The sequence below is a fragment of the Tamandua tetradactyla genome, chromosome 24, assembly GCF_023851605.1.
Source record: "Tamandua tetradactyla isolate mTamTet1 chromosome 24, mTamTet1.pri, whole genome shotgun sequence".
NCBI lineage: Eukaryota > Metazoa > Chordata > Mammalia > Pilosa > Myrmecophagidae > Tamandua > Tamandua tetradactyla.
In genome coordinates, this window is record NC_135350.1 from 30,743,438 (window position 1) to 30,757,794 (window position 14,357).

A 14,357-nucleotide genomic window follows, 5' to 3' on the forward strand; every position below is an offset into this window, starting at 1 on the left:
TTGACTTTAAGTAATCTAAAGACGCTGTCTCCATTTTTGTTTTTATTATCTCAATTCCAAACTTTTCTCATGGGAAAAAGTTAAGGGATATCAAAAGTATCTAAATTATTTTGTCTCACCTAATGAGTTGGAGATTCCAGAAACAGGCTAAAGCGATGATGGAACAGAGAATGAGCCGCTGAAACATGTTCTGAAATCTCGGCAGGGCTTGGGGGTGGCACAGGGGAGGAAGGGAACCGGTGTCAGAAATGGCTGGCTCTGCCTTCCCATTTGGCTGCACACGCACCGTGAGAAAGTGGTGTTGACCTGCGATTGTCATGAAGAAGAATTAGGCTGCTCTGCAGTTGTTACCCATCTTTCTAGGGAAGCTAGATTTTCTCATTATTATCACTGACAGCTTTACTTTCACTCCCTAAAGTTTGGAAGTGTTTGATGTCGCCTTTTCTCCTCATAAATGGTCAGCAGTCAGAAAGCCCTGGCCAGCTGGTGCTTGTTCAGTAAGCGATATTCAAGTTATTTTAATAGAAGACAGTCCTCAAATTACTTCCCATCCACCTGCCTGGTATCCCTAGCCAAGTGTACATTTTGGACCGCAGGATGTTTATGTGTAATGCATTTTCTTTTTGCTATTTCTTAATTAATTTGAGGTGTCTTAGAATTCCGAATCACGTTTACTTTTAAAATTGTATGAAAAGACAATATGACACTTCATTTCTAAGAACTAACAACAAATCAAAGTGAAAACCTCTTATCGTGGCATTTCTAATCAAACACGTATAATTTTAGAATTCAATATTGAAATACAACAATAACTATAATTGAAGAAGGGTAAAATTGTTTTTGAAACAGATAAGTCATTTATTATGTCAAGACTACGGCTATAAAACTATCATGAGTCTAAAATCACCGTCGGTGACTTGGTTCATCACTGATCCTTCATCTAAGTGGAAGGGCTGTCTGTGAATTTGGAGGATGCAGCCACTCAAAGACATAGCTCTCCACTGACTTCATACTTTTCCTAAAACCACCCCCTCTTCATTCTAAAGAAGAAAGGGTTGTAATAAAGTTTCTTATAACTTAGTATCATCATTCAATGTCTTAATTTATCAGAGAGAAGAAACAATAGATAACTGGATACCTAGAGGGAGAGGTGAACTATAAAGAGGAGTAAAGGGGCAGAAAAGGAGGCACAGGAAGAAAAATTTCAGCTGCTTTAACTTTCTCCAAGAACTGACCCCATAGCAGTAAGTCCATTTTACCAAATGCCAGAATTTGGGCATATTCTAAGAAGATAGGAATCAATGCATTTAAGTCAATAATGTGAAATATTACTTAAATGAAAATTAAATTTATCTTGAGGAGATTAAAGCTAAAAATGTAAACAGACTCGTAAAGGATTTAGCTGAATTCATGTTTAAAGCATAATTATTTAGGGCATATTTGAGTACATATGTTTTGCAATTGGGTCTATGGCAGAAAGCAGGTACTGTATATCCCAAGAATTGGTACAGTTTTTTTTTTGTCTGCAATTCATAGAGAAAGCATGCTTTCTTAGAATTTTTAAGCATACTTTCTGGGAGTTTCCTCCCACATATGTTTTACATATCCTATGTTCATATATAGTTAAGTTTTAATGTGCATGATACCATATCAGGGGAGAGGAAATAATTGGTGTGGGTATGACTAAAAAATGAGTAGCAAACATTTTTATCTGGACATGGCTTAATGCCAAATGCGTGCACAGTCCTATTTGAGCACATTCACCTACTTATTTCCTTTGTGTCTGCCCCCATTTCCTTCCTGCCTTGGCTCTACTTCATGAATAATCATCGTATGAATGATGAAATATAACTACAAAATGTTATGTCTATTACTGAGACTTTAAATGTTGCTAATTAGCTTAGGAACTGAAGATGCTTGCCTCCTTATTTCTCTAAATTAGTTTTTAATCAATCTGAACAACATCCCAAGGATACATTTTGAAGAAGAATTACAAAATGGTCACCAGGAGAAAGATATTTCCTGCACACTAAATGTGAAAATCACTATGCAACAAGTGCATGAAGTCAGACACTGAGAACTTATTAATAATGAAAATAACAGAATATAGGTCAAAGAGCTCCGTGTGTGAGGAGACACACTTGAAACAAATGACTGAACTTCATGCATATTCAGAACTTAGAGTGCTAATTTATGCAAAAAGATGTATTAAGCCTCCACCTAGCAAAATCATTTCCATATACAATACATTTTTCTGTGTGCCATTTAGAACTAGAGTTTCTTCATACTGCAGAAGTCCTGTTGGTACTCATTCTGAACTACATAAAGAAAAAATGCTAAAATAAGAGGCGTATATGGAGAGCACTCAGCCCAGGCTTCAGAGTGGGTAAATAGGTGCTTTTTTGCATTAAACAGATTTGGGTATAAATTTTGCATCAGACACTTACTAGCTTTGTGACCTTGGGCACCTTACTTGGCCTCATTTTCCACCTGGAAGCAAATATCGTAGCATCTATCTCATAGGACTATTCTAAGAAATAAAGAAAACAATAGCCTGCACCCTTCTCATCTCCATTTTCACCGTTTATCTGTGCCCTCTAGACAGTCATAATACATTTATTGCGCATACGCCTTTCTCCCACTTATTTTCTTTATTTTAATCTTAACATGTTCAGTTTCATCATCTCTTTTACATAATCAGATTTGAGGTTGGGGGTGAGGAAAAGGAGATATCATTATCTTTTCAGTCATTGCCACGGTAAAAAGTAACAATTTTAAAGAGTAATTTTCAACGTCCTTTCAAAGTGCCCTTAAAGTCAGTCTGTTTTTGGAATGATGGGTTCAGACTAAGGTTTGCCTTTAGCTCCAGCATATCTTGAACTCAAATAATCCACTCTATTTCATGATTTCCAATTACTCATCATGGATACCCCAAAATATTGTTACCTATCAAGGTTGTTTTGTCAGTAAGTTCTGATGCATATGATAGGTGTTATTAAAAATCTGAATTCCCGACGCCTGCCCATGCCAAAAAAAAAAAAAAAAGAAATCAAGATTGCCTTAAAATGAAAATGAGGCATTCGACTTATTAAAACCAGACAACTGACCTTGTAAATAATGTAGAAAATAGTATCCAGCGACTAGAAAAGTGACTAGTATTTAAAAACCCTCAATAAATATCCAGTTCAATGAATGAATTATCAAATTGGCACATTCATTCTCTTTCACATCTACTTATATTCTTGTTTGTTTTTCTTAGAAATCTTTTTTTTTGGAGGAAATCCAAGATGACTGCTATGTGTTCCCAGGCCCCTCCTTTGAGTTGTAGTTTTAGAAAGTCCAGGTAGGATTTAGGAATCTGTAGTTTCAACAAACAATTTTGGTCACTCCTTTTGCGAAGCAATTTGAAGATTATTGTCCTAATGTACTTGGGAACTTTGGCATAAAATCTTTTGACTAGGAGGATGAAATAGAATATAAATAAATGTAGATTAGGTCAAGACAAATATGAATGGTTAATGAAATTTTTGCATGCCTAGTATTTTTTTTAATTATTTACTTGGTTCCTTTATATTCATGTTTTTGGCATTCTGTTTATGAGTTAGAGAGGTCTCTAACAGTTCAGCCTAAAATATCAAAAAGATAAGAAAAGAAAGAAATCCATAGCTGTGGTGACCAGGGCTCAGACGGATTTATAATCAAGGGAAAGGCTTAAGGTTGTATGAATTTAATATGATGAGTAAATATTATTGTACTGAATATTTGGACTTTATCTTATTTCCCACTTGTAAAAGAAAGGTCACAATAATCTCCAAAATTCTTTTCTTTTTATTTTCAGCATAATTATCTAGATCATTGTATCTCTGTCACTGCACTGTATATAACCTCTTTGAAGAAAAAATGTGTTTAAGTTCAAAGACATTTTATTGAACCTGAAGAAATTGCCTCAAAATATTAGGTTTTATGATCCCGCCTGTCCATTCTACATTATGTGGACAAGGTTATAAGCATTAATATTTTCATATAGAAGGGAATTTACCTTAAATTACCCCTTACATGAGCATTTGTATTTTATTAAACTACAGTGTGGACCAGAGAAGACAAACATCATGAAAACGTTCAAGATCACTTGGTCACGCTATGCTAAACTCTATATTCATGCTAAATATAAAAATACTCTGCTTTTTCGCTATCGTCTTCCAGTAAATTCAGACCTCCCATTGCCTAACAGTATTCCTATCACCACAGAGTCTTTATAGCAAAGCCAATTGAGTTCCACACTCAATTTGCATCTCGGGAAACTCACAAGCAACCATAGATTGAGCAGTTGGGAGCAAAGTTAGACTTTGTAACAGGGTAGACCTTCGAATGCTGGTCTAATTTCCTTTAACTATCCCTCTGTCTTCTTTCATTTCGTAGGTTCCATTTTTGGTAACGTTCTCTCTCCACTAGGCTTGTGTTCTGAGGGGCAGGGATGGGGGGTTAGAATAGGTGGAAATTGAAACATAGGAAATTTGAGAGGATTTTAAGGTCCCTCCCCTTAATTTCAGAAATTTTGTCCAACACTTGAGCTATTCCATAAATTAACTTGGTTCGTTATTCGAGGTGCATAGATCTGATCGAAAGAAGTTCGTACTCGTCTAATGTGCCTCTACTATTTAATAAGTTACAGAAAAATGACAGTGCATTTGGGTCTGAGTACAAGTTAGGAAAGAGCTTTTCTCTGAAGGTGAGGACTCATCTTTCTCATTTGCAGGCTCTGTCTCCTGTATTAAAAGGCCAACCAAGAAGCCATTCTACAGCTAATATAATACTTGCAGAGTTTGCAGTGAGAAGTTGTTAATCCTAACCACTCAGGTAGCTATTAAAGTAAATGTACGAAACTTCTGATTCTTTGGCTCTTGAAACCTAGGTCACCTCTTTGGAAGAAACATTTTTGCTTGCTTTTTTTTTTAATGCAAGATATCATTATTGCTATAAGAGGAGCAAAATGAGATGCATGACAGTGCCAGATTGCAGTTTCCACAGTCTGTGTAGGTTTAGAACCTTAATTCCCATGCTGGGACAGAGGAGTTCATAATCCTGGATTGTACTGTGTTCAATAAAGTGCAAAGGTGACAAGACCCTTCACAGAAATATGGTATAATCAGAACATTAGATGTTGGATCAGCTCTGAATGATTAGGTTGGTGAATGGCAATTCTGGAAAGGAGGGTGGCCTTCTGTGGGGAAATGCCAGATGCAGAACCCTCCATGGGTGCCCTTTGATAAAGCAGGGCTGAGAAGGTGGGCAGGGAGACATAGGTTGGTTTGGATTCCTGGAGATTGCATTAGTGTTGTCATGAGAAGCACTGGAAGAAGAGAAGGAGAGGCCAGTACAGAAAATTGAACAGGTATATTAGAGCAGATAATAGCTGCAAAAAATTTGAAAAAAAACTGTAAAAATAGAAAGTTGGAGTATGGTGAGAGCATCGAGTAAGAGTTTGGGAAATTGAATGTGGTAAGGAGGGAAGGTGGGTTGTCAGAGACTCACATGGGATTTTTGTCATGGTTTGCTTACGAAGATTTGTTGTCCCAATAAGAGAAAAAATGCCTCTTACTTTCTGTTCAATTCCTATAAGTGAAAGAAACATGGGGAGAGTACTGGGTAGGTAGGTGGAAAGCAAGACCAGGTGTCAGAAAAAATATGAAGCTGATAAAGATACTTTTATTCTTCTCCCCTGCTCAATATACAATTCAGTTTCCCTCTTTGCTATCGTCCTTTTCTCTTACCACCTGTAACTGATACTTTTATGCTCCCAATTCTCTCTGGTGATAGTGGGACACCTAAAAACTAATTCAAGGACTGAAGTTAGTGACTCTGTGCTAACTATCACAAGAGTATTTACATTTTAATAGGCTCCTAGGAATAAGGCAATAGATCATTTACAAATGGTGGATTTTCAGGCATCAGGCATTTTTTTTTATTGGAGAAGTTTGGTTTCCTTCTGTTTCTCACGCCATATCAAATATGGCAACTTCCAACTCAATGTACTCTTAAAACTTCAATTATAGAACAAACATTTGTAGAGTCTATTAATATATGTCAGCACAGTGTTTGGTGCTTGAAAAACAACTACAAGAAAAAGTCAGTTCCTTCAAGGAACATACAGACTATAAAAGAAGAAAGAAAACTAACATAAGACTGCAATAAAGGGTGAAAAAAAGAAAAGAGTTTCCAGTGGGAACTCCTGATGGGACAGCCAAACCAGACAGAATGTAGGGAAAACTTCCCGGAAAAGGTGATATCTGCTTTGCATTTTCTGTAAAGTGATGTTAACCTGATGAAGAGAACTGTGAAAGGCAGTTTGAGAAGAGGGGGCAGTATATATGAACACAAAGAGGCCTAATAACTAGTCTTGGATTCATAATTGCCCATGCTGAAAGTAATCAAAACTGCAAGTTAATTACTAGCTGTATTTTCCTAATCATCGTTTAGACAACGATGGGGATTGTAAACTAATGAATGAAGATAAAATATTATGATCTAATTTAATTGTGCATTTTTAAATTGACCTAGTTTCCTTTGGTGCAATACAAGTTCATCTCTTTATTTGTGAATTATTTAAAATACATGTGTTTTTCCTCTAGCGCACAGATTTAGGTTTGGATATAGGAGAACTTGTTGCTAAACATATGTGCACTTTCATTTCTGGAAATCAGGAAACTAAAGAGTTACTATATCTTGCAGAAACTTCTAGCATTATTAAAAAGGGGGGGGGGAGTATATAATGTGCCAGAATGCTCAAGCAAATGTATAAAAGTAAAGGAAGAGAAAACTGACCACCCAAAGAACATAAGTTTATCTTTGAAATTCTGACCTACGTGCCCCTAATCAGATAGGCTGAGTGACTGACACAGGACCTTTTACAGACATCAAAGTTTCTTTTGCCCCCTAGACCAAGGTCATAAATCTTATTTCTCTAATAAAGACATGCAAGGCAGGAAGTTATGACAGTATTCTCAATATTTTAAAGTTAGTGTGTCAAGACATTAGAAGACATCCATCTTCCCTGTCCCTGTGATTCTCTGGTTTGTCCCGAGGGACTGTGGCATGTGTCTTCCTTGAAATTTTCAATAAAAGATAAGAAAATAATTTCTTTCAGAACGTCAGCTTCCCCAACAAAACTCCTTGCTAAGTTGACTTGTAGAGACAATTACACTGAACATTTGCTCAGTTTAGGTGGACATTGTTATTGCAGCATTTGTCCTTTTCCTGACAAATTGCATTATTCCTCTGCCCTCTGAACCATTAGACGGTCCAGAGGGAACCAGGTGGTGATAAGGAGGGGCCGATTTCACATTTGTCAACCCTGAGGCAAAGCCAGGCTGGGCTGGGAACTCGCTTTGATGCTGTATACTGGGTAAAGGGGGTGGAAGCTGCACTGCAGTGGGGGGCACATTTCAATGCTGTCTTTTGCCTCTGAGCAGAAGGCCATCATCTCTTTAGTGTTCAGAGTGAATGTGATGCCCCCTGATTCATTCAATAATTGCCTTGATTTCTGCCTAAGGCTTTACTTTCTTCTAGCTAAATGTTGCATCCCCTAACACTCTCCCTCATCTCTAACAAAGTGGCTCTTTCATTCTGCTCTGGGCAGTAACCACATCATTCCGCCTGCACTTCAGCCTTGAGACCCATTCAGCATCACAGACTTCCCTTTGTGACCATGTCTCCTCTTCTCTCTTCCCTCCTCTCCTCCAGGAATTGGGGGGAAAATTATGGGGGACTTTAGTTAATGCAGAAACATCTGTTGAATTCTAAAGAAGGAGTAGGATCTTTAATGAATGCACAAAAGTAAGAGAGGATAGATTGCAGCATGGACAGAAACTGTCAGTCTCCTCTTTTTCATTAGTGAGGCTGTGACCTAGTATGGATTGTCAGGCATTTAGAGTGGTATCAGGGAAAATACAGCCCAGTGGCTAGAGACAGTTTTTTAGTAACTTGCAGTTGGAGTTTAAACTCACATCAAAAAAAAAAAAATATATATATATATATATAGAGAGAGAGAGAGAGAGAGAGAGAGGAAATGAGGCACATCAGCATCTCCTGGTAGTCTTCTGTGCCTAACTCCTCAGGGAATCAGTGGCATTGTCGACAGAGCAGAGGCAATTGCACACACAATTTACATACCCAGTTGCAAATACAATATATACGTAAGGTACTAAGCACAGTGCCTGCTGCGGTAAGCACCCCGCGACCATTAACACTCACCGTTTTCATGTACGGTTGTTTTTCTACCTTCATGGTAATCATCTGCTCTCTCAGAGGAGGGGCCGTGAACTTGCTGGAAGAAGAATGGATGTGGCCATATTTGTTGAATGTTTAGTCAACTGAACTGCCTTTCCTTGTGCCTAGCCGCAGAGCGGACATAAAACAAATCAAAAGTAAATGAATACTCAAGTGTCTGTGATTTAAATTCTATACAGAGAAAAAGGGAAAATATATACAGATATACTGGAACCGAGTTGGTGTTTAATTTAGCTTGACTGGTCAAGAAAGGTCACTCTGAGATCAGGACATAAAGTCTCCTAACTTTATTTAGGATAGTTTCATTTCAGCATCAAAGAATTTTGCCCACCAACAAGGGACAAGGAGTTGTATTTTTAGTTCCCATTGATTTGAGAAAACACACAAGGACCAAAGCCTACTGTGAATGAAGTAAAAAACTTTTACACAAATGGGTCGTTTAATCATCAAACAACATCCATGCATCTTTGAAGAATACAAGTGTGCATATGTATAGGATTCCTTCTGAAGGTAACGTTGGTTTGGATTTGGATTTGAGGATCTGAGCACCTTAAAATTACTGTGAGTCCCCTCAGCTGTTTGGGGGTCAGCCACCTGGGGGGCTAGAAAGAGAACTGGATGAGGAAGAATAAACACTTGAGCCCTATTTTCTCCTTTTTTCAAAAGAGAGCAGAGAGAACAAAAAAGCCACTTAACTTTTTAAGAGTCTGGTTCCTTATTAGTAAAATGAAAATAATGATGTCTGTCTTTTAACCTCCTAATGATTGCGTGAGGATAATCTAACCGATATGAAAGCCCTTGCAAATGAGAACTATGTAAAGATAAAAATGGAAACAATGGCTCATAATAAGGGACCCTAGTAATCTAGAGTACAAATCAACTGCTAAAAAATATCACTTTGTCAGGCTACCCCTCCATTTACCTCCTCCTGGTTTAGGGCTTGAAAAACTACTAGCATCAACTGCGTCAGCCTGTATCCTTTTCTCTAAATGATGTGATTGTGGGTGAAATCATAGGCTCAAACAGGGAAAGGCCTATTATCCTCAAACCTCTCATCTTTAGGGAGGTTATGCTATGTATGCTACTTTGATGCTATGGGAATATTTGAAGATGCTAAATCTCCTCTGTTTGTTTTATTCCCACTCCTCATTCCTTGGTATATCATGTAATCCCATATAATATTTCTGCACAATTTTTTTGTATTAGAAGTATCAGTGCTGTAATCACTAATGTCTCATTGTAGTAAATAATCAGGCTTATTCTCCTTCTTCTTAAACAGCTCAGATTAAATGATTATAATTCAAATAGTATTGAGTGCTGGTTTTTTTTTTTTTTTTTTTTTTTTTTTTTTTGGGAGGAAGGGAAGGAAAGATAGAAGGAAGGAAGGGAGGAAGAAAGGGAAACATCTTTAAACATTTTCTTGTTTTATTATATTTTGTTTTGTTTGTTTTTTACATGGGCTGGGGCCGGGAATCGAACCGGGGTCCTCCGGCATGGCAGGCAAGCACTCTTGCCCGCTGAGCCACCGCGGCCCGCCTGAGTGCTGGTTTTTATATATAACAGCATATGCCATGCTATTGAGAGAGGCAAGATTTCCATCAGAATGTGAACGTACAGGAGATGAGCAATTTCAAAAAAGTTTCTTTCGTTCATTATATATTTTAATATGTTCAGTCGACAGTGAAATCACTCCAAAGGTGAAAGCGTAAATTAAACAGACTAAATGCATTTCTATGATAAAGGACAGAGAAGGAAGACTGCAGGTGAAAGTCCTTATTTCCTTACACACGGAATTTTAGCCAAGCAGCTGCAGTCATTTCTATTCTTTCAAAAGTCTCAAAAGCATCTTAAAACATTGAAAATATACATTATATTGAAAGAACATGGATATATCAGAAGAACGTGAGTTCTCTGTGACAATGGAAAGGTCTTGGTACATTTGGCATTCAATGGCGTAAAATATCTGCTTTGGGGTATTCACAGAAATTACTTAACAATTGGTTTAACAGAATGTGTATTTAGCCATACATTCAATAATGTAGAGGCATTTATTTTAACCTGCAGATTAATTAAATGTGTGATTTATTTTGATTGTAATAGTGAAGCATGTAACATTTTAAAAAGTCAAATAATTCCTTACCTACCCCCTCTCCAACCACTGAGTCAGCCACTTTCAATTCTTTTAATTGTCTCTTCTGGCTTTTACACATTTTTTTTCCCTAAATATTTATTCTCTTTTTTCTTAACATTTTTACCCTGCTGTGATTGACTTTCAACTATTGCAAATTGCAATTTAGTTTTAGTAAATCCCGACTTTTATACCCCACATGTTCCTTCTCCTATCTCCCTAATATACTGACATAATACTTTTTAGTTAAATCAGTATTTCAAGTGTTTAAAGCCTTGTAAATGTGTAATTGTTCTTCAAGATGAATCATGTGAATTTATTTTCTTTCTTGTGTTTCTTATTTTTGCTAAAGTTAATAATTGCCTCTCTTATCTCTCCCTCCTCAGATTTCTAAGGATGAACTTTAATGCATCCCTAAATGCTTCCATAAAATTCTAAAACTCCTCCTGCTAAGGCAAACACATCATATAATTGATCTGTTGTCCCTTGGACTCAACCCTTTAGAGTTCACTGTCCTCTGGCCCAGTTCCAACCTTACTAGTCTCTTCTAGGTTTGTTGCCTGCTGCCTTACTTAGCTGTCTAAGAAGTCCTGGCTCATAGTCCTGGAAATTCCCTCTGTCTCTAGTTTTTATTGGACACCCTGTCTCCTGGAATCCCCACTTCATCTTGCATTGCTTACTCTCCAGATTTGGTGAAGCACATCCTTTAATGTATTCCCAAGAATAGATAAAGTAAAAGGTAAAATTGTAGTGGCCTTGTATATCTGCAATTAACTTTATTCTCTTTGCATAGTCAGTTAAGACTGGACTTCGTATAGAAGGCTAGATAAGAACTTTATCCTGTAAAACCATATCTTTTAATAACTTGTACATCTTACTTCCGTATTCCTTTTTTTTTCAACTCTTATCTTAATTATTTACTATCCCGTTCTCTTTGTTCTAGTGTGCTGTCAAATTTTTGTGCCTTCACTGCAATTACGGGTTTAGGAGTGAGGTATAGTCATTCATTTATAATTGACAAGTTATACCTCTTTCACAGAACCCCTGTAATATGCTCAGTTATATCACGTTTATTAAATTTGCCACATATAACCAATAAGTTATTTTGATTTTAAAAGTAAATGCTTATATTTAGAATGGGCATATTTTTCAGTAATGAGACAGTTGGAAATGTAGTTTGAAGTGAGCCAGCTTATGAAAAATATATAAATTATTTTTATGTAACATTTGTAGTAAATTTCATTCTTGGCATTTGACTTGTTTTATATATTATATTCAGAAATTTAAACATGGAAATAATGAATGAATAAATTTTTTTAAATGAAATAAGGTGGCTAAAGTGACAGTAAAAGAGATCAGGGGTTATAACGTATTCTTGCTATTTAACCCCCCCCCACACACACACACAGATATTCTGATACATTTGCATTATGGATCAAATCTGTCCTAGTTGCATTACACATAAGACGTGTCTAAACTAGAGTTGCCAGGATTCATTTTGGAGAAATGAGATCAGGGCTGGCCTTAATGGTGTCAAACAATAACTTTTCAGATGATTTTAAGAACTTGGAAAAGCCTGTCACACTGCTGATGGGTCGTATTATTGGCTCCAAAAAGTTCATGTTGTGATACAGCATATTAAATTGAAGGCAAGGAACTTTCCCCTAAGGTTGGGAAGCAGTGTTTTCTTGAAAAGCAGATAAGTGGGAAACAGAACTGGTAAACTGTTGACGTAGAGTGGAGTTGGAAGTCAGGATATCCAGGAGGCTAGAAAGATTGGGATCATACCTGGATCTGACATCAAAGTAGAGTTGTTTTGTCTTTCAGTTTCCATTAAATTAAGGCCAGAATCTCAGTTTTGTGCTAATGTGGCTTACACCTCCTTAAGTTCGCCAGTGTTCATTTTTAACAAAGAGAGTTCACCTCAGGCCCCAAGCCTCTGGCAAACCGAAGTATCTAAATAAATGATGAACCGTGTGTGTATGCATCTTATGGTGTTGATGGCCACTGATATTGACTTCCATTGATGATGATAATAGGTAGTTTCCTCCTGCAATAAATGGATTTAAGTAAAAATACAAATTGATGTTAAAAAATAGTCACAAATAATAGTGAAGTTGGTGAGCAAAAATATCAGATATTGTGAGCGTGGTGCACGTGCCCCTGAGGCCTGGGGAAGGCTGGCACGGGGCCGGGACACGGGAAGCCTGAGCTTTGGGTCGGTCTGTAGCTGGGGGGTGGCCTGGGCAGGTCATTTAACTTTCCATCCTTCTAGTTCCTTATCTCAAATGAGGAGTTTTAGTGAACTCCTCTATTTCATATATTTTATGATCTCAAAGATTTCTTTTGTCCAGACACTTAATACAAGTAAAGATTTTTCTTGGTTTGATGCAAATAGGGAAGAGTGAGAAATTATGAAGCAGCTGATGATAACCATGTATAGCATCCCACTAAAGAGCATGAAAAGTAGGAGCACAGACTGACTTTGTTTCATAGAATTTTAGAGCTTGTAGCAAGCATAAGGATAAATCCCAACTCCCCTGCCAACACTAATTTAATAAATGAGAAAGCCAAAATGTCCCCCAGAACTTATTTGTTCCCTTAGCATGTATTCCATTATCATTAAAAGCAAAGATTGGCTTAAAACCCTGGATCCTCTTTGGTCCTCATCAAGCTATATCATTATGGTTTCATGCTATAATTTTATTGACCTTATTGTGTGTGTGTGTGTGTGTGTTTGTTTTGTACGCTGTATGGCAGGGTCACATTTTATTCTTTTTCCATGTGCCATGTGAGTATCCTGCTATTGCAGCACCATTTGTTGAATTTTTGTTTGTTTTTTTCTTTTTGTTTGCTTGTTTGTTTATTTTTGGGAAATGCATGGGCCGGGAATCGAACCCAGGTCTCCTGCATGGCAGGTAAGAATTCTACCATGACCTTTTTGTGTTTTTAAGAAGAAGCGAAGGCCACGCCTGTTTGCTAAAATTGTTTTTGTCCAACACTGAAATGAGACAAAGCTCAGCAAAATGAGTACCTTAACAAACACAAAACTAGTTTCTTTAATATTGAAAGTTAATAAAAATAACTTAAGGCTGCCAATTTGTTTTCTGATGTACTTTGGGTAGTTTTGTCCCCCCCCCCAAAATAATCTGTTTTCCATTGGTGATTTTGATCTAGCCAAAATATGAGGTAGATAAGAACACCTCACAAGAGACATTATGAGGATTAGCAGAGAGTGTAGATTATTTCAAAATTGTAAGCAGTTATTCATTTCCACTTTCCTCATTGGTGATCTAAAAGATATTCTTAAAGAAAAATGAAGGAGGGGAGTGTTTATATGCTTTTTTTTTCCTTCCAGTCCTTAAGAGTCTATCAACTCTTCATCAGTTTAATTGTGGTGTTATATATCTCTAATGGACTTGCCACATAGGAGGCTAAGTAGTTTCCTTTCCCCAAGGTAGTTTTCTATTGCCAGAACGTGATCTCTCTGTGAAACCATGCTGGCCTCTTTGGAAATATCCTTTTATTGATTACTCTACAAGAAAGAACTTTAAAAGATGATTTGAGGAACACTAGTGAGGAAATATACCAGTGTTCCCTTCTTTAATTATGACCAAAAGCAAATCCTTGAAAGAAGGGACTGAAAGAGATTCATGGACCACTGAAGAATGTTGCTGCAGCACCAGGTAAAATGTAAGGAAATAGACTTATACCAGAAAAACATACACTTGGAAAATAGTGATCAAGCTGCAGCTGATTATGAATGTGGAAAACATATTTCTTGTGTTTCCACAATAAAGGTTTTATATTTAAAATAATTGCATTTGGGTCCCAACTGGGAGTGAAGCTTTGAAAGGCAGTATAAACAAAATTAAAATATTAGTGAATATTTCTCTAATGGCCAGGGACATTGAGCATCTCTTCATGTGCCTCTTGGCCATCC

General features: G+C 37.0%; 1 protein-coding gene across 12 annotated transcripts in view; it reads left to right on the forward strand.

Annotated features, from left to right (window-relative positions):
• Positions 1-14,357, forward strand: part of UNC5C (unc-5 netrin receptor C) — a 381,478-nt gene that overhangs the window by 130,516 nt on the left and 236,605 nt on the right. For 2 of the 12 annotated variants that reach the window (XM_077142818.1, XM_077142821.1), the window contains one exon: positions 1,111-1,244. The exons of the other annotated variants lie outside the window; for them this stretch is intronic. The gene's annotated coding sequence lies outside the window, so the exon portion shown is untranslated. The remainder of the gene's footprint in view (positions 1-1,110; positions 1,245-14,357) is intronic. 12 annotated transcript variants of the gene reach the window in all.